The sequence below is a fragment of the Falco cherrug genome, chromosome 1 (genome assembly GCF_023634085.1).
Source record: "Falco cherrug isolate bFalChe1 chromosome 1, bFalChe1.pri, whole genome shotgun sequence".
NCBI classification, from domain to species: domain Eukaryota; kingdom Metazoa; phylum Chordata; class Aves; order Falconiformes; family Falconidae; genus Falco; species Falco cherrug.
The window spans coordinates 28,275,141-28,295,787 of record NC_073697.1 but is presented as its reverse complement, the minus strand read 5'-3'; the positions used below and the strand labels follow the sequence as shown (position 1 = coordinate 28,295,787).

At 37.3% G+C, this 20,647-nt stretch overlaps 1 long non-coding RNA gene across 1 annotated transcript; it reads right to left on the bottom strand.

The window, feature by feature from the left end:
* Positions 1-324: 324 nt before the first annotated feature.
* On the bottom strand, positions 325-17,366 carry LOC114014803 (uncharacterized). The gene is made up of 3 exons (XR_003558436.2): positions 17,303-17,366; positions 3,684-3,834; positions 325-417 (listed from the first exon to the last, which is right to left on the bottom strand). It is a non-coding gene; the product is annotated as an uncharacterized LOC114014803 (long non-coding RNA).
* Positions 17,367-20,647: the final 3,281 nt, after the last annotated feature.

Sequence of the window (20,647 nt, the reverse complement as noted above, 5' to 3'; positions counted from 1 at the left end):
AAATAGAAAATTTAAGAGAAAGGTATAAATAAACTACTGAGGTGATCTGGAAGGTGAGAGTTTTGTTTGCAGAATGTTTTGGTTACTACAGCTAAATAAACCTATATCTAAAGAACAGGACCAAAGGGGAAAAGAGAACCTTAAAGCAAGTTGTGATGGTCAGAGGCAGACACTAACCACCTGTTGCTTAGATCCAACCGCCTTGGAAGTAACTTGGGTCCAGAAGTAGGCTTTCATTCCAAAAATCAGGTGGGCAGTAACATAAAGAACAGGTGTGGAAAAGCTGTTCTACGAAAGCTGACATACCAAAACGTCATGCAGTATCGCTGGGTCATTACAGTGGTCCAAATCGATCCATTAGAGTTATGAAATCCCATGTGGATGAACATCAAAGTTTCTCTGTCTTTCTTCCCCCTTCTTAAGAGTAAAAATTATTAAAAAGTTTCTAATTACTGAGCATTCCAACAATATATATTCAGATATACTCAGATGAGTTTATCTGAGTAATAGTACATAATAAGACCTTGAGCTGAAGGTTTCAGTTTAACCTCTCTCACTAGGGAATTTATAACTTCTTTTTTAGCATGGATGTTACTGTAGTCTTTACTGATACACGTAATTGTAATGAGCTTTGTGGAGCTTTTTAATCCTGACAGAAGCTGGAGCTGGATACACTGAAGCTCACTACAGTTACAAATACCAAAGAGGATAAAAAGAACTTTAAAAATTACTGAAATGTTAGCATTTTCTTGGTGTCACCTTAATATAGAAGTCCATAGTGAGTTCTCTAAGAGCTAAATCATATCAGCTAGAGATCTACCAGTATTTTTATAATACATTGCCAATTTAACATTTATATTTCTAGCAATTTCTGTGTACAGCATTTTGTGCACTGATGTTACATCAGGCCTGCAGTCCTTCTATCAGAGATGCTGTCTGAATCCGTGGTGTGAGGAGACAGTTTTCCTGAGTGAAACCAACAGTACTAACAGATGCATGGATGCATTCACTGTAGGAGTTCTTTGCTGATACTATTTTACGAAAATGCCTGCAGCAAGAAAGTGCTTTTAATAGATACACACCTGAAGGTTTCAGGGATAGTAATTCTGTTGTAATCACAACTCAAATATTTTACTATTCAATTAGAAATTAGTATGAAAGGCTGTCTAGTGTAATTGGTTTTCCTTCAGGAGAGAACTACTGTTATTTTTTTTCTTGGTGACTGCTTAGTACAAATACTGACATTTCAGTGTTCTTGACATTTCAAACTACAGCTCATATCACTTGCACTGATTAAAGATCCCATTACCCCTTCATAATAGAATAATTTTTTGCTTAAGAGACTGTTTGCCAACAATAGAGTCTTTCCAGGTTTCATATATAAGCTTGGGTGTGATCCAAGGCCAGATTAAGCTGACCAAATATTTTCTTTTCTCAATTGAAGTTAATTTGGAATCTATGTTTCTCAGTGTCTTGGTTCTGCTTTTGCATAATAAAGTTAATTGTACTACCATATCTCAATGGTATTATGAAGTTAAAGCCATTAATGTCCAGTGAAGCACTCAGATATTACAAAGTAGTAGGAACAAATTAAGCATATGGCTGAATGGCCCTAGCTAAAACTTAAAGTGGATAATTACACTTTATCTACCCAAAAAATCACACTGGAATTTGCATTTGATGCAATACGCTACAGTATCAGCCACAAACATATTTACAGAGTTGCTTTACATGGATAAGCATCCTATTTCACTATAAAGAAGCTATGTTATCAATAGAGTGACAGTGTATGATTTGTAAAGTAGTTTGCAAATTTTCTGGATGGAGAGAACTAGAGTCATGATGGATCCTGCTCTTCTTCTTTCTATTTAATGTTTCCATTGCAGAAGCAAATAAAACAAATATATATAACAAGAAAAGGAGAGTCAATTGCCTTAGACTGCTATTACCCAATTTTTCAAAGCAAGGCCAATATCTTTACAAAGATTTTGTAGGAGTTTTTTTGGCTTCCTATCACCCTATTTTCCATATTATTTTTAGAGCTTATATGTCATAATCACAACTAAAGATACTAATGCCTATTAAGTTGTAAATCAAGTAAGACAACAATGTAAATTCAATGAGTTTTTTCTGTGAATGTAAAAATATCTAATATTGAATATTTTGTGAAGTTTCTTTCTCTAGGATACATCTGTGCCATCATGTAGTGCCAACCACTTTTATAGAGACAGCTTCCCAGACCATTTGAATTACTTTTTCTTTGACTAGGGAACAGACTTACTGTGCAACAGCAGTGTGACACCAGAACAAGTGCAATATCTTATTAATGAGAAATGCACTACCTGTCAGGGGCACAGTTGCAGAAGCAAAGACTCAAACCATTAATTCAGAAGACCATGATGGCCATAAGAAAAAGAAAGGATATCTCCTGCTTCATTCAGGAAGCTGGGCAGGACTGAATATGAGTTTTGACAAGCTTATGCAAATGCAAGTGATTTTATGAAAGCTAAGAGAATAACGTACTGGAACAGAGTCTGCCTTTAATTAGATCTGGCAAGCTGGAAGGAAAGCCCATTAAGCCTGGAAGCTTGTAAGGTTCAGGGTGTGTTCAACCACCCCAGAGAGAATTAAATTCTCAAAGACTCTACTCTTCTAGGAGCTCTCCCACATCAAGGACAAAATTGCTCCATTATCAACTATTTAGAATCTAATCGAAAAAATATAAATTCACTTTGTATCATGGTTGTTTAATCCTCTGGTAAAGAGCACAGTCTTTCATTGCCATTCATTGTTCCTGGCTACCCACAGGAAAGAAGTGTGTTCCATAATGATCTGCGTAAGTTACCCACCAGTAGCCTTCAGGACTGCAGGAATGAAAATCAAATTAGACCACAGAGGTAAATCAGCAACAACTGAGAAAGGAACAGCACAATCTTATAGACAGACTGCTCCTTCACAGCAGAACTACACAAATGCAAGTGAATCACATATGAAAGTAATTCCTGTGGAGACAGAATTTGAAGGCAAGTCTCAGAAATATGTGCTTGACTCCTTTATACTAAGTAGTGAAAATGGAAAAACTGAAAAATAAATGGAACAGATGGTTAAAGAGCAGATGGCATATCTCTCCAAAGATAAGGGGATAGATAGTGTTTCCATTAAGCTTAGCAGTTTTCAATTTTGAAACTGGAAAAGGAAGGAGGAATACAGACAGTCTCTGTAGCCTAGCTAGACTGTTTTGCTGTTCAGCAAACAAGACTATTCTAGCACTCAAACCTCAGCTGTCCAGCAAAGCACAGCCCTCCAGCAGTGGATACAGAAACTGTATGCACTGTATGTATTTGACAAGAAAATGTCCTTAGTTTGCTCCACCTGGAAAACAAACTGAAATCTTGCAAGTCATTTTTCTGGCAGGACTGCTGCTTTCTGTGGCTTTGTGTCAATAGCAAATTGATTATGGATGTGGTTTACCGAGGGACTTCTCTGATTCTCCTTCCTCCCATGCCTGCCTGAAGTCACAGGCTCTGGACATCACACAGACTCCCACTCCTACACCCCAAGGTTGCACTGCAGCTGTGTTCAAGCACAGTCTGGTACACCCCTCAATCCATAGACAGGAATGGGACTGGCAGAGTGAATCAAGAACTGGAAGTCCAGCAAGGAAAATGACAGCTTCAACTTACCACCAGCAGAGAGGAACAAGACAAGGACTGGTGAGCAGGCACAGGGCAGGCACTTTAGGGGCTCTTAGGAGGTCAGCCATGGTCAGGTGTCAGGGATCACCTTGTCAGCATCTCCCACTGCAGCTTAGCACCTCAAGCTCCTGCTCTTACACTGCCAACCAGAAACAAAGCCATTTGAGATGGTAGTCCTAAGCAAATGTCATGTACAAAAGACACTCAGGGCAGTTCTGGATGTGTCAAAATGACAGTCTGTAGTCACCATTATACACCTGCTGTACATGATGTAAGTCTACCCTTGGGCCTGACCAGCCAAGAGCATGGCATAGGGTAGTTGCACTGCAAAAACAGCTGGCATAACCTCAGTGATTATTCCCCTTTTCCTGGAACAACCAGAGTCCCTAAATCCACTTGCAACTTACAGGAGACTGCTAGAGAGACCAGGCCAGTGCCAGTGCTCCCTTGCCTGTACATCCTTCTGTAGTCTGACTTACAGACTTCAGAAGTGCACAAACCACTACAGCTCAACTCAGAGCCTTCATACACTTTCCCAAACTTCTGAAAAGTTCCCAATGCCAGACAATCTTCCTCTGGCAATGCTTCAGAGATATGATACGATAAAAGAAGAAAAGACTAGAAAAGGTATGTGGTTAGAAACTCCACTGGTTCTTGGGACACTCATGTTGGCAATAGGAGAAACTAAGAACTGAGTCTCACTGTTTTACTTAATATCTTGCTTTTCTCCTTCATAACCTCATGACAAATTTTGTCCTTCTGCTTATGCTCTCTTTCTACTGGCACCATTTGGCATAGCCAGGTTTCATAAGATGATGGCTATTTCTTGCCACATTTCTTGGGGATGTGATTCCTCAAAGAAAGTGTGTTGCCCTATATACTTGAGTCCAACCCACCCTATGAGTGTGTAACCCATTTTGTTATGAGGGTGAGAAGAGAGCAGGAGCAAGCAACCTTGCTCACCAAAAAGTGTGTGCTCTTCCTTTGGGGCAGATCAGGCAACAATACATTTTGTTTAGCTATCAAAAGTTGAAAATGGCTTGTAGCAGGCCTCCTGGTCACAGATCTCATGTGAATCACTAACAGTGACAGCAGCAACAGGCAGCACAAATGCTGCACACACTCAGAATGGAGGTTGTGGGTGAAGGGTGCCCCTGTTATATGGCAGTAGGTGCGCAAGGCACTCATCCCCTTTGCGTGAAAAAAAGGCTTGATTTGCTGAAGTGAAAAGGTACCTGATACACCAGATACACCAAACACGTTCCAGATATAACTGTTACACTTGCTTCATGGAGGATCTGAACTTAAGTACACTGCCTGTGTAGGAATTCAGTACTGGGACCTGGCACTACAGATGTTCCCTACAGGTACATCCCCAGATCAGCCAGACCCTCTGTTATCTCTGGAACAGGTGAATGCACGTTCATATATGCAAATGAAAACCAGTTAGTAATCACTTCTAATGAATTGTAATGCTTTAAAAAATAATATCATAGCATCAATCAACTACAGAATTTACATTTAAGTATACCTATTTGGGGAGATCATTTTCCATGCACCTTGAGAAATTAAGCCAGCAACCAAGCATTTTGCTATTAAAATAAAGGTAGTATCAAATAACATATTTGCACCATAAAAAGTGTTTTCTTTGATGACCCACACATCAATATCACTGTGTCATTATTTTCATCGAACAATAATTAACACTTTCAATTTTATGTCTTGCACCATCATACATGGTTTTAGGGCACCATAGGAGATGCACAGAAGATATCCATGACACTATATATTTATATTGTGTATATATATATTTGTATATATATATGTATATTTATGCGCAACACAGTACATTATATATATACTCCGGCTACCAAAAGAAATAGATAAAGTCAGTTATATGGAATATTGGAGGAGCAATTGTGAAACCTTGAAAATAGAATCTATTGTCAGATTATGTACCAGGTAGAGGAAAAAAAATGAAAGTAAAACTTATATATATGCCATGACTTAAAATCAAAATTAACATGACAATGTAAATAAATAAACTTATGCAGGGAAAATACCAGACTGGAATCATCAAAAGTTGTTGCAAGGCTTATTACCTAGTTCATGACAGCACATGTTCATCAGTGTCCCCCTGTCCTGGTTTCAGCTGGGATAGAGTTAATTTTCTTCTTAGTAGCTGGTGCAGTGCTGTGTTTTGGCTCTGATGTGAGAACAATGTTGATGGCACACTGATGGTTTTAGTTGTTGCTGGGATGATGTTTATACTAATTCAAGGACTTTTCAGTTCCTCGGGCCCTGCCAGCCAGAGGGCTGGGGGGGGGCACACTGGAAATTGGGAGGGGACACAGCCGGGACAAGTGACCCAAACAAGCCAAAGGGATATTCCATACCATATGACATCCTGCTGAGTATATAAACTGGGGGTAGAAGAAGGAAGGTGGGGACATTTGGCATTATGGCATTTGTCTTCCTGAGTAACCATTATGTGTGATGGAACCCTGCTCTCCTGGGGATGCCGAACACCTGCCTGCCCATGGGAAGTGGTGAATGAATTCCTTGCTTTGCTCTGCCTGCATGCACAGCTTTTGTTCTTACCCTTTTTTCCCCACCTTTCCATTTTGTTATTATTATTACTGTTATTATTGTTGTTCTTACCTCCTTATTCTGTTTAAATTCTTAAATTGTTCTTATCTCAACCCTTGACTTTTACATTCCCGTCTGATTCTCCTCCCCATCCCTCTTAGTGGCTGCATGCTGCTTGGTTGCCAGCCGGGGTTAAACCATGACACCCCCAAAAATCTAAATCCTTAGGAATTTATGCTCTTGGGTAAATGTGAAGAAATTCACTATTTGAAAATTATGGCAATTAAATGGTGGGGGGATCAGCTGTGATCTTTTCTAGAGAGAAAAAGTAAATCTAATACCTTTCCATCATATGGCTGGCTAAATGTTTACATTTAAAGAATGTAACCCCTCATCTACGTAATATAAAGACCCATAAAAAGTTTCAGTCAATAAAAAATATTCAAAAGCCCAAATGACAGAAAACTAAAATGAATAAATTCTTATCTGATTGAGTTACCATAAAATATGGGCATATTAGGCCCATATGCCTAATTTCAGAGGGCTTTCTGTATCCATCTCAGACTATGAAGTGTTAATTTGTTAGGAAAGAAAAACATAAAGAATTTATTTAAGTCAAGAAATGCTTAGAATATTTAAAATGCATTCTGGTTTAGATAGAATTATTAATTCATCTGGCTGGTGTTCCTCATGTTGAGGTCTTATTAAACAGAAACTGTTACAAATTTTATAAGTGAAAAATTGCAAGAATTCGGCCCTCTGCCAAATTTAATTTTGGTTAAATAGACTGGATCATATAACAGAGAGATGGCTAGTATTCCTTGTTTTCATTTACGAAAAAGGTACAACATATTTATTAAAACATTAAAAAAATCTCATTTGGGCCTGAAAAATCTTAGTAATTCACATAGTGTCCATTGAGAATGTGATTATTTTATAGCTAAGTTCTAAGTAATCAATATAGTTGAGAATATTTACTTAAATTAGACTAACCAGAGTCAATTACACACCCTAACTAACAGGCAATTTACATGTGAGAAACCAGATGCTAGTTGTCAGAAGTAGCTGCCAAAGCATGAGCTGGGAAAGGTTGGGACTTAGAACTTCTATAGACATTTAAAAGAGAACAAATCTAGGCTTTCACCTTCGCTTTCAAAAACTAGCTTAACCTGTCTGTTTGGGTACAATTCATCTGTATCTGGTATCCCTAAGTCACTTTGAAAATATTCCTTAAGAACACTGTGGTGGTTGCATTACATTTGCTTATTTTCAGTGTATCATAAGATGCACTCTTGTTATCAATGTTTGAAAAGGTATAGGTGAGGTACTTTGTCTTGCTTGTTTGGCCCTGGATCAGGTGAGAATCTCTAGAATAGTTTCTTTTCTTGGAAGAAAGCATGCATGTATGTTGGGGGCAGCTTCAATAATACAATAAGTTGGGACAGGGTGGAGAGAAGCTGAGTGGGGAGAAGATTATCGTCTGGTCAGACAAGAGGGAAAAAAAGAAAAAAAGCAGTAACCTATAGGAGGGGAGGTTGCAGTGGCGAGGAGCTGATTTATGGCAAGGTGAAGATCCAAAACCAGGCCTCAGAAGTGATGAAAATGATGACTTTCAAAGGGATCCCAGTAAGACTGTGTGGAGTTTGTGCAGCTAGGAAAGCCTTTTAAAATTTCACTTGAAAGAAACAGATGAATAATATTGTGCCCTAGAAAAGACACAGATGGCAAGTGGAAAGATAAGTTTTGAGACCATTTGTTAGTTTGCCTTTCTCAGCTTTTTGTCACATTACAATCAGGGCAACTTTAGGCCCTGAGCCACCTGATCTGGCTTTGTAGTTGGTCCTGCCTTGGGGCAAGGACGAGAGGACCTCCAAAGGTCCCTTCCAACCTCACTTATCCTACAGTCCTATAACCTTTGAGGGGATGGTTTGTATTTTCATTGATCACATGAACATAGCACAACAAATTGTAGTGGACATAAAAAAATAGGCACTATGAATTTGATATGTGGAAGCTTCTTAATGGACGTGAAATGCATAGGACTTTGCTTCCCAGCCCATGACCTATGCCTATCATCTCCTACCACTTGACTCTATCAGTGTGGATCTCATAACACCTGCAAAGGGGCTTACATTCCCTACCACTGAAAGGATAGACAGACTCAATCTTCTGAACAGAATAATGTTGTAAAAAATCCCACCCAAACCTTTACCAACTGTCATCTATTGGTATCCTACAACCTTTTGTGCAAATACTTTGTGTCCACAGATGCACAGATGAAATCTTTCTCTTAAAGGCATCGGAACAAAAAAAATAAAACAAATAAAAAAAAAAAGGAAAGTGAGAATCCGACAGATTTCCCCAATTAATTTCACTAAAAGTGCTTGTGCATACTGAGTACATGCTTTTATCATTAGAAATATAATTGAGACATTCAAGGCTCTCTATTTTTAATCTGAAAAACAGACATGCTGAAATCTATTACAGAAAAGTTTCTGAGAAAACCATTGGTCAACAGGAATAATAGACAAATTAAGTAAAATTGTTGCACAAATTGTCAATGCAGCAATGGAATGTTTTGCCTGGTATCATTTTAAGTGACTGAAGATACAGAGATTCTTTTGCTTCCATTGAAAGACTATTCTAACCTGCCTGATCTGACTCTAAGGATGTTTTTGCTGCTGCCAAGTTAAATCCAGATAGTTTCTTCCCATGTCAGAAGTTACACCATAGAAATAATCAGGTAGAAATATTGGAATAGCAAGCAGTGCAACACTAAGTAACTTCTCAAGGAAGGACAGGTGTTTTGCTGAAAATTAGAAAGGAAAGCTTGTGAAGATTTAACAGTATGCATGTGAAATAAGCATAGCTTTGTCTGAGTTTTACTTCCTCTAAATTTTTCCCCAGAGAAGAGCAATCTCACTAGCTAACTCTCAGAAACGTAGTGGAAGGGTAGAATGAGGTCCATTTTGAGGGCCAGTTATCTCCAGTCAGCTGATAGTCTTGGTTAATGCTTATCTGTAGGGAGCTGAGAAGTCCCACTGAAATGTGGGAAACATAGAAGCGGTATTTTACATGGAAAGAAAAGCATTTAAAACAAGCCTACCATCTGTGGACTGTGAGCTGTATCTGTAAAACTCAGTGACACTGACAGTGTTGAGCACATATTGCCTAAGGTCCCAGATGCTTGGCCTCCAGAGCAGACTCCAGACCTCTGGGCCAAGCACATTGACTTCCTAGTTTGCTTATGTAGACAGGAGTCTCAGAGAGGGAAATATAACAAGTATGTTCAGCAATAACTTCCCAAGATTCAGACATAGAACATAAAAACAATCTGAGAAGAAATATTATATCTTAAGCCTGTTTTATTGTAAAAGCTTCTGACTTAGTGCTTCAGAATAAAAATAAGCATCAGCTCATTGTATTGGGCAACACTTGTAGCACTGGGCCAGGCACTTCTGCAGAGAAATGGTATTTTAAATCTATTTCTGTCCCTAGTTCTTCACTGATCAATGCACCCTGTCCTTGAAACACACAGAGGAACACAGAATTCCCCCAACCACTCCATAAAGATAGGAGGGTTTTTTTTCACTACCCCGCTCTGCTGATGAGTGGAGTGCTTCAAAAGGGAGGCTTGAAAGTACTGCTTAAGAGTAATATGTGACCTGGAAGTTACAGCATTACCTAGGAAAATAGAGATGCGGGCTTGAAGCCTTTCACAGCCAAACAGTATTCTACCCAGGTCTTCTGCAATCTAAGGGGCTATTTGGAGTAAAAGGGTAATATTTTGCAATCTCCACACTTTTAAGCAGGAAAATACCTATGTAGGCTTACTGAGTTTTCTTGCTTTTCTTAGTTAGCTTTTGCAGACGTCTGAAGGGTGTATAAATAGGCAAGAGGCACTTTGTCCACCTGCATATGAAGTCAGATTCCTGCAGTGTATTATAAGCCCAGATCAGAGACTGTAGAATAGATATTTTCAGAGCACATTTGGTTGTGTTAGTCTTTTGAGAGAGATGAAGAACAACTCAGGTTTTAGATTTAGGTTTGTCTTATGAGAAGGCAAAACGATATTCAGTCATGTCGAGCCTGACAACGTCGCCACAGCATTTATCTTCCTGACATAGCTGTGCACTGTCTGAGAAGCAAGGTAAACTGCCTGCACAAAATCCCTTATTCTGCAGCTACTTTGCCAATGGTGACTTAGACCAGCTTTAACTCACAGCTCACTCATGTGTTTCTCTACCACAGTGCAGTTACTTACATGCCTGTACTGCTGATACCTGAACAGCTGCATAACTTTGCAGCACACGTGGGTGAGGAACTTCACGGTTCTTCAGAAACTCTCCTGTGTGATCCTCAAGAGTGCTATGTGGTGTTTACACATCTGCAGGGCTTGGCAATTATTAATCAGGATTTTGAGGCTTTCCGCTTGGGATTGAGAGATCTTGGTTCTGTTATCTAACCTTTAGCAAAGTCCTTTTTGGGGATATGGCTCTGTGTAATAATGAAGCTGAGTAAATGTCAGATACTCTCAGTAAATCATAGAATAATACAAATTTTTAATAATACAGTTGAAAGGGGACAGGAAAGATCATACAGTCCGTCCCATTCTTTCAAACTAGGATCAAGTCTAAATACACCATTTCAAACATTTGTCATGTGTGATTTTCAAGTGCATCTGTTGCTGAAATTTCACAACGTTCCTGTGCAGTCCTATCTCAGTGCTTGGCTGTTGTCACCATAAGAAAATGTTTATTATGCTAAACCTAAATCCTTAATGTGACTAGAGACCATATTAGATAAATTCTGTAATTCATATACTTTTTTCATGCAGATAATTGGTTTTTCAGAATAAGCTTTGTTTCCTTAAAAAACCTTCAATTACTTTATTTTTTTGTATGTTTCTTTCATACAGGCTTTTTTTTTTATGTGATCCAGATTATTCCTTCCAGAAAGTTGTTTTAAAGGTTTATTTTCTACTACATCATTTTATTACTGAAATGTTCTCAATAATAATTGTTATTTTATGCCAGTCTATTCTGGTAATGCCCAGTGTGGGTTTGCATAAGAAAATAACAATCCCTGTCCTAAAATAGACAAATGCCTACCAGGGGTTTCAAGAATGTTTTAGTATATTTCTGAAAGCCTGATTTAACATTTCCATTTCTTTTAGGATTAACTGTTATCTAATAGCTGTCATAGGGGATCAAAACTAAGGTCTGATTTACTCATTGTGCCATCTTTTACAGTAGCAGGTGAAAAACGTATTTTTCCTATATCATCAATGGCTTTACACGTGTGTATGACTTTCACTTCCATCATTTTCCTTACAAGTTGAAGAAAACTCGACCTGTAATCTCTGTACGAAAGCTGCTTAAGTTTGGACAGACACTTCTAGTTTCTTATTTCCCAGGTAGTCCAACATCTATAATTATGGGTCCAAACATTCCCATGTCTTGCTTCTCAAGGAAGCCAGTAGTAAATAACTGCAAGTAGAACACATGAAATAGGAAAAATACAGAAAGATTTTTTCACCTCTCTGTCCTTCCAGGTTCCAGAAATAAGACTATGTCTGTGCCTGCCCTGCCCTAGTTAATTAATTTGCTTAATCCCTCTGCTATTACTATTTACTCTTTTAACCACCACAGCTTTACAAATTAGTTCCACAATATAAGTATACACTTTGCAAAACTAGTTTCTGTAATTTACTTAATATCTTCTGCCTGGCACTATGCTTGATCACAACTAGCTCTTCCATTTTAAGCAGCAATAAGTAAATACTCTGTGTAAACCTTTCTCCATAATATTTTTTTTATTTCAGAGTCTTTATTATACCTCCTCTCAATCATCTATTTCCAAGCTGAAGTGCCTTAGTTCTTGTACTACAATTACTAATTAGAAGACCTAATTAGCAGAATGCATAGACAGATAATTTCATATTCAGCACATTTCTTACTTATCATCTTGTTATTGTAGTGTCCTTGTTGTAGTGTCACAGTTTGTTGAAGTAAACTCATACTTGCTTCTTCTAGTTTTGTTTTATTGTGTTGTTTGTTTGGGTTTTTTAATTGTAGTTGGGAATCAAACTTGGGCTTCAATTCAGATATACAGATCTTGTACCATCAGAGTTTCTAATATTCATGTCATAAATGCACAAGAAACTAATTCAGCAGTACGACTCTTCCAAATAAACTTTTATTATTATTTATCTGTCAAAAAGACAAGTGTCTGTTTCAATAGGGGTGTAGTTTGTCTAGTCAGGTGTTTGCAGCAAACTTGGAAGACTGGGTTTAAATTGACTCCATGGAATTATTTTCGTAAGTGCCAAAATATGTATTTAAAGTTAGGAGATCTGCTTGTATAGAATAAATTCAGATACTGGCCCATTTTAATCATGACTTATAAAGGAATGTTTATGTGTAGGGTTCTATTTTTAAAAAATAATGCTTCAAAGGACACGATAATCTGTTTTATCTAGCACAGTATTATCTTGAAGGCTTAATTTTAACAATCTCAAAAAGAAAGAGCTTTTTTCCTGAGACTACACAAGTAGAAAAATGTGAATTTTGTGTTTTTCATCTCAGTAAGTCTTTTTCCTAAATCTAATTCAAAATATAGGATGCGTTAAACATGCTCAAAGAAAACAACTCTTTAAAGGCAGTAGGTAATGAGGGGATTCCATCTACATTTTCTACTGTTCACAGTTGGTTGAATATGCTGAAAAAATTATCTCATCAAATTTGAGGAGGTGTATTAGATTTATTGGCCTCTTTTTGTAACAGTCACGAACTAATAGACACTTTTCTTTCTAAATATTTGCACAATGGACTAAATCACCAGAGTACCTATGGTCAATTATTTTACATTCTGCTATCCACCAAACAACAAGTCATTTCAAGGAATAGAGTATATGTTAAGGTTTTGATGGAAAATTGATCAGAAGAAAAAATATTTTTAGAATATTTTTCTCGTCTAATTAATCTGGTCAGAGCAATCTACTTACATAAGTAGGAGGCAGTGAAATATCTTTCTGAAGCAGAAAGTGCAAGTTTGGTAACAGGCATCCACTTGTCAAAAGCAACCACTCACCTTTGAAACAAGGCAAGGCCTTATTTTTAAAGCTGACAAGATAGACAGCCCGGAGCCCTCTAAGTGAAATACAGGAAACTGAAAATAAACCCAAACATAGCTCACCTAAATAAAGTGTCCACATCTCTGTAACCTCACCCTCATTGCTTCCTGTATCTCTGCTACTCTGACAACTTCCAGTTTATGGAGAGCAAACCAGAATTATTTGCTGTTGTATTAAGGAATGGAAATATCCATAGCCTATTGATTAATTTACCATGTAACAGGATTAATGTATCTTTTTATACTGCATAATGTTGACATAGACAAAATTAGTACATAGATGTGTTTATTAGGATTTGAGGGAAATCTGAAAATACCAGTGCATCTGCCTTCAAGGTGCAGGTGTATTATATTCACAAAAATTACATATGTTCAAGTAAATAAATAAAAGTCAGGTTTCACATAAGCTTCTGACTTAAAACTTTTGCTCTTTTAGCTTTCCTGAATTTCTATACAAAATCCTACTCTCGCTATGGAAAGAAACACCAACACTATCTGTATTCAGAAAGTTTTATGTCTCTTATATAAGGATGGTGAGCGCATACATAAGATAATGTGCAATTGGCAAAATAGATATAAAAAGTAGTATGACTTTTAGAATCTTAAAGCCAGAAAGAAATGCCTAGCTACCATATACTTTTAAATGTGATCTCCTATATTACAGGTACAATTTATGGTTTATCAAATAACTTATCTACAACTACAGGTGAAATGTAAGAAAGATTAGGGTATTAAAGTTTTGAGAAGGGATACTGAGGTAAAAGAACCCATGTATCTGACAGCTCAGCAGCCTGCAAGTTACACTGCAGTACCTCTTGCAAATTTAAAATAGAAGAAAATAGTAATGACATCAAAAGCCAAGTGTATGGATAGAGTGTCTGTCATCTTGCACAGATTAAATGATGAAGAAAGACTGAAAATACTGACTAGACAAACCAATTTTCAATCCTGTTGGAGCTTTGTAAATCCTGAATAATGAAGATGATTTTTTTAGTGGCAACACTGTACCATTCCTATTCATTTTTCATTAAAATGTGGTATATGGAGAAATTTCAGGGGTACAGTATGCCACAATCCCTGTAGCCACAAAGTGCTGAGCGATAGCAAGGGAGATTTTTATCTAAACAGGTGAGTTACCTTGTTTTCCTTAGTGACCGCATCTGGTAACTCCACCAGTGTGTGTCTTCACTTAATTCCAGTTTTCTTAACACTATAGAATTGTTCAGACACCAAAGAGTGACATTCTAAACATGAGGCAAGATTAGTCATACAATTACTAATAATCTCCAGGCACTGTTTGGAAAATTTCCTAAAGAAGTCTAGTAATTATTTGTCCTTGGTTTTGTTGGTTTTATTCTTCTTTGGTTTTGAAAGGGTTTGTGTATAAATCATTTTTACACTCTGTCTCGAAACACCTAGTTTTCTTTAGACTGGATTTTCTTCTGTGATACACTAAATGAAATTTGAAAAAGTCATGCATACCATTCTTAAACTTCAATCTTCTTTGTTCCAGTTATTGCAGATTAAATTTTGAGGTTTGGGGGAGAGTGGCAACTAATTAACTGGGCAAGTATTGTATCTGGATGCACTGCAAAATAATATCTATCTATGACAGACCTTGATTTGTTGGTCCCATGGTAGCGTATTTTGCATCAATAAAACCTTCAGCTCAATAAAGTCCCAATATGTTCCAGAATTACAATTTAGTGAAAATATATATTTTCAAAATGTATCAATCCTCATAAATTAATTTCTTAAACAAATGTTGAATGCCAAAAATTGCCCTACCCTGTGATGTTACTGTATTATGTTTATCCCTTTATTGTTTTTTAATGTAATAGTGCCAGAGGCCTCTATTATAAAAATAATAAATTATTGACGTTTGAGAATTTGCAATATTTGATATCAAAATCGGAGTGCAGAAAGGCAATCATGCTGACACAAATGCAGGTAGGGTATAGTGAAATGATATTATGGAAAAAGGGGAAAGAGTTCAAACAGAATAATATTTCAGACAACTCTGAGTCTCATATGATTTTTGTTAGTTGAATAATACAGCATTAAACAACATTCTGTTTAAAGATTTCTGTTCCTGTTATGGGAAAAAATCAACTAAAACAAAATCTAAAAATTTCTTCCATCTTCTAAACATGAGTAATGACAGTTTCCTAAAACTGTGAAGAGATATATAGTTGAATGAAGAACAATGAAATTCTGATAGATTCTCCACTTGACTCATAGTTGTCTGTGACTATAATATCAATAAGATTTTTTCCCAAAGGGGAGGTATCTGGTAATATTATGAAATTTGCATTTGTCAAAAAAACCCTCAGAATTTCTATGAGGACAAAAACCAAAAACCTTTCAAAAAAAAAAAATAACAATCTGATATGACTTGTTATTGCAAATCAAGGAACTTTTTAATTGAATTCAACATTTACCTCTGTGTTCTGCCAGAGTGAATTTCATTTCCATGTGCTGCCACATAGCCTGGAAGTTCTGTCATCATATATCCTGAACTAGATGCTTAATGCTGGAGCAGGTACAACACCCAGGGATATCATGTACAACACCCAGTGACATATTTTTTTTCTGCCTCTTTTCCAGCAGAAAGTATATTGCTTATTTCTCTTGTAGCTGCTTTTATTTGGCTGTTTATATAATTAGATTTTCCCAGTGTGTTTTCCCTGGAAGCAGGACCTGATATGATCTGTGTAAGCAATCAGCCATTATAGTAACTAGTCATAGCAGCTAGGACATTTTTCCCTACTGCAATGTAAAAGATCCAGATTGAAGTTTTGTTATGTGTATAGAATAACCTTCAGTGCCACCAAGGTAAGCTACAATGTCCTTGTGCACTGTTTCCTTAAGGCAAGTTCTGTCCCACTGTCTTCTAAATAAGCAGGGATACATGGGCCACAGAGATTTTCAATTTATTATTGCCTGTTTCCAGTGCCTTGATTGTAGCACACTGTTTACCAGTGTCATGTAATTTCTCTATCACATATAACAAATATTTCCAGGTTTTCCACTGACAGAAATTGTTAGGTAGTTCATGTTATAGACTGATAAGAAAGGTATTTTATTACTTGGACTTAGTTGTGAACAAAAATATTTCATTGATATCATGAAATGGCATCATAATCAGAATAAACCACAGTAGAATTTTAGGGAAGAAAAGTCTACTCAGAGAAGTGAGCATGATTAATCTTTTTTTCAAGATGTGAGATCAGTGCATGACATGACATTAAAAGAAGAATAAATAGTTATTACAGACAACAAAACCACAGATTAGAGACTAAGTGCAAACGCTCAAAAATTGCTTCTGCAACAGCTAATAGTAATGTCTAAAGTAAAAATTTAAAAGAACCTCATAGAAAGCAGTCTTTATGTTTTACTTTCAAATAAGTAGTTTAATCTGTACAATCTATATATCAAGGTTGCATGATGGTTTTACCAACAGGAGGAAGACTGAAACAGTTGTTCTTTCTCAATCAATGGACAACAGTAGTTTCAAAATTATGGTTATTTAAACATCAAAAAGTACCAATAAATTGAAGTAAATTCAATGTATAGCAAAGAGATCAAATGTACTTTAATGTCCAGCGGTCACTTTTTCTCACCTTGTCTGGTTATCGAAGGAAGAAACAGAAAACTATTTCTATTGCATCAATTTGCACTAATGAAATAGGGATGCTAGCAAGCAATTTGTATGGTCATAGTCCAAACAGAAGGTCTTCTCTTTTCAACATACTAAAAAGTAACCATCTACAGTTCTTTACAACTTACAAAGGCAAACTTACCTAATGAATAAATTTTGTGTTTTCATGCAAAAGCCCCATGACCTTCCCCACACAGGAAGGCAGCAAACTGGGAAGTCTCACCTGTATATTGAAGCTAATTCTGGATTATTGGCTTAACTTTTTGGTTCCCAGGAGCTGTTCTTCCAACACCACTGTAAAGCAAAACAAGGTATATAAAAGATGATTAGATAACCAAGTGATCTACCTTTAAAAACAGTAGTTTCTGAAGTATAAACACATTGACCAGTTATGCAGTTTAATGAATCTGCCACTTTGCATCAGTAGTATTTTCTAAATGAAGTCATATTCAGTATAAAAGCCTTATTATTATTCAGAACACTTCTCAGCTACAGCTGTAAGATTTGATTAAATCAATATGTGCCTCCTAGGAACAGCTTGTTGAAGGAAAGGAGCGTGAAAATACATGCAATGTTCACAGGGCAAGAGGAACAAAATGCCAGGCTAAATTCCACAATGAAGTCAGGGTATGTATTAAACTCTACCTTCCTGAGACTTTGCCTCTATTACAGCAAAATTTTTCATGACTATAAACTGCTAAAGCTAGAAAAAATTAATCTAGGTGTTTGAGATTACTGTGCATAGAGTCCTGCAACAACCTCTCTGGCTGTTTTTGCTTCTTGCATACCAAAACATGTCAGGTGATACAAAATTAAAATAATGTAATATGCCACAAATCCGACATCATAGACTCGCAGAATGGTTGGGGCTGGAGGAGACCTCTGGAGGCCATCTTGCTCAAAACCCCTGCTCACGCAGGGCCATTTGGAACAGGTTGCTCAGGACCCCGTCCAGACGGCTCTTGAATATCTCCAAGGATGGAGACTCCAAAACCTCCCTGGGCAACCTGTGCCAGTTTCCAGTCATCCTCACAATGAAAAGGTGCTTCCTGATGTTCAGAGGGAACCTCCTGTGTTTCAGTTTGTGCCTCTTGCCCTGTCACTGAGCACCACTGAAATGAGTCTGGCTCTGTCTTCTTTGCACCCTCTCTTCAGATATTTGTACATATTGGTGAGATGCCCCCAAGCCTTCTCTAAACTAAACAGTCCCAGCTCTCTCAGCCTTTCCTCATATGAGAGATGTTCCAATCCTTTCATCATCTTTATGGTCCTTTGCTGCACTCTTTCCAGTATGTCCATGTACTCTAGAGCCCAGAACTGAATACTGCACTCCAGGTGTGGCCTCATCACTACTGAATAGACAGGAAGGATCACCTTCCTTGACTTACTGGCAATACTCCTTGTAATGGAGCCCAGGATACCATTAGCCTTCCTTGTCACAAGGGCAGATGTCACAAGCTCATGTTCAACTTTGCAACCACCAGGACCTCCAGGTCCTTTTCTGCAAAGCTGCTTCCCAACTGGTCGGCTCCCAGCATGTGGGGGTGTCTGGAGTTGTTCCTCCCCAGGTGCAGAACTTTGCACTTCTTCTCCTCATCTGGAACTTGATGAGGTACCTGTCAGCCCACTTCTCCAGCCTGTCAAGGTCCTTCTGGCTGGCAGCACAACCCTCTGGCGTATCAGCCACTCCACCCCATTTTGTGTCATCTGCAAAAGATCAGTGTTCATTCGTTACAGTAAAAGGACATAAAATGAACATTAATTTGGTATGTAGAGGCAACAGTTTCAATAAGCAGTGTTAGAATTTTATTTTGATCTGCAGAAGTTTCTTATCGTTTATGTCATACGTGTTGGGAAGGCACAACTTCTGGCATTTACTGTACAAACTAGACTTTCAGAAACAGCCATGAGTAATTAAAAATACCTACTACTAGGTGCAGGTCAAAAGGAACTACAACATGAATTCCTAAGAGATCAGCATCCACAAAATGGAAGAGTTACAATTTTGCTAATGGCTTATCAGAGTACTATTCTGATGTGCCTTAGCATCTCTTTGAAAATGGGTATGTATTTTTCCAATCGTTATGCAGGTGTTCTTATGAAACTTAAGTATATTATTTTCTTGTTCAGTATGCAGGACCCAAAGTCTTGCCCACCACTTCTGTGACTCCTCTATTTTGCTGTTAAGTTGCCTTATCCACTAGAAATTGAAGCCGCACACAAAAGAAACAGGGAATGGATGTTACAAATGTCAGATGATAAAGCAGTATCAAATCAGCTATAAACTTTAAAGAAACTCCATATACATAGGTAAGTATGTATCTGGAAAAAATTCTTGTGCATATTGAAAGATTAAAAAAAAAGAAATATAAAGGAAACTGGCATGATTCAATATTAAAGTAAATTATACATCAGATGATCACTTTTTCCTTATTATTTCCAAAGACCCAATGAAATCCAAAAGAGGTTACAACAACAAATGGTTTATAGAGTTCCTAATGAGCAGAGGCTGCTGAAATCTGGGAAGTTACCCACAGTAACAAGACAAGTATTAATGAGATAGATGCTTATTGTTTTCCTTCCCCAACACTAAAGCAAGACAATTCTGCCCCAGGAAAAGGAGGTTTTTGGAAATCAGTTCATGATGCAGAATGACACTTTTTCATGGCCTACCGATACAATGGGAGGGGCAGAGCTGCTCAGATGCACAAATAGAAGCCACTACACACACCATTTTACGTCACAATTCTATAAATGCTTCACCTTGTTCCTCAGGACATACTATCTGGAGCATTATAAATTCAATAAAGTCAATTAATGTGAACTATTTCTAGGTAGACTTCTATTAAAAATCATGGATTTAAGTCAAGTAACGTCTACTTTTCCAGATCATGGTCTCTTTCATATCAGAGATAAATAACAGAATCTGACACAAAAAAGGGAGCTAAGTATGCTATTTTTAAATTCAAGTCTATTTTAAAAAATATAACCTCCAGCAACTCCACTGTCACTACAAGCAATGAAAGTGATAGCCTTGGAACGACAAACTGTTTCCTCAGTCACATCTGTTACTGCAATATTTATGAACTGCTTTCTCATCATAATAATTCAACTGCTGCTGTTATTACAGAGACAAAACACAAGAGCATGTCTAATACCAGTTATCATAACTAATATAAAAAATTGTTAATCAAATCCACTGTACACATGTGAAAGCTACAGTGATCACTGTCTCCAAAAAAATCCCAACTATTAGCAAAACATTTTTATTGCTCTTGAATTAGAAAACCTATGGGCTATTTGTAAAGTATATTACCGCAATAAACATAGACATATACATGCACTTATATATGCTAACATATATATTTTCTCTATCAGCTAAAGGTCCATGCTATTCTCAAGCTAAAAATACTCCACAGTCCTCTCTAATTATGGAGGATATGCACAATGTTGTCTCCTTGTTTCACATGTTAGAACAGATGAGAAGGAAAACGATGCTCTGTCACAAACATGACATTTGTATCCACAATACCATCCAGCAGTTAGGGCTGCCCTCCAGGAAGGACTC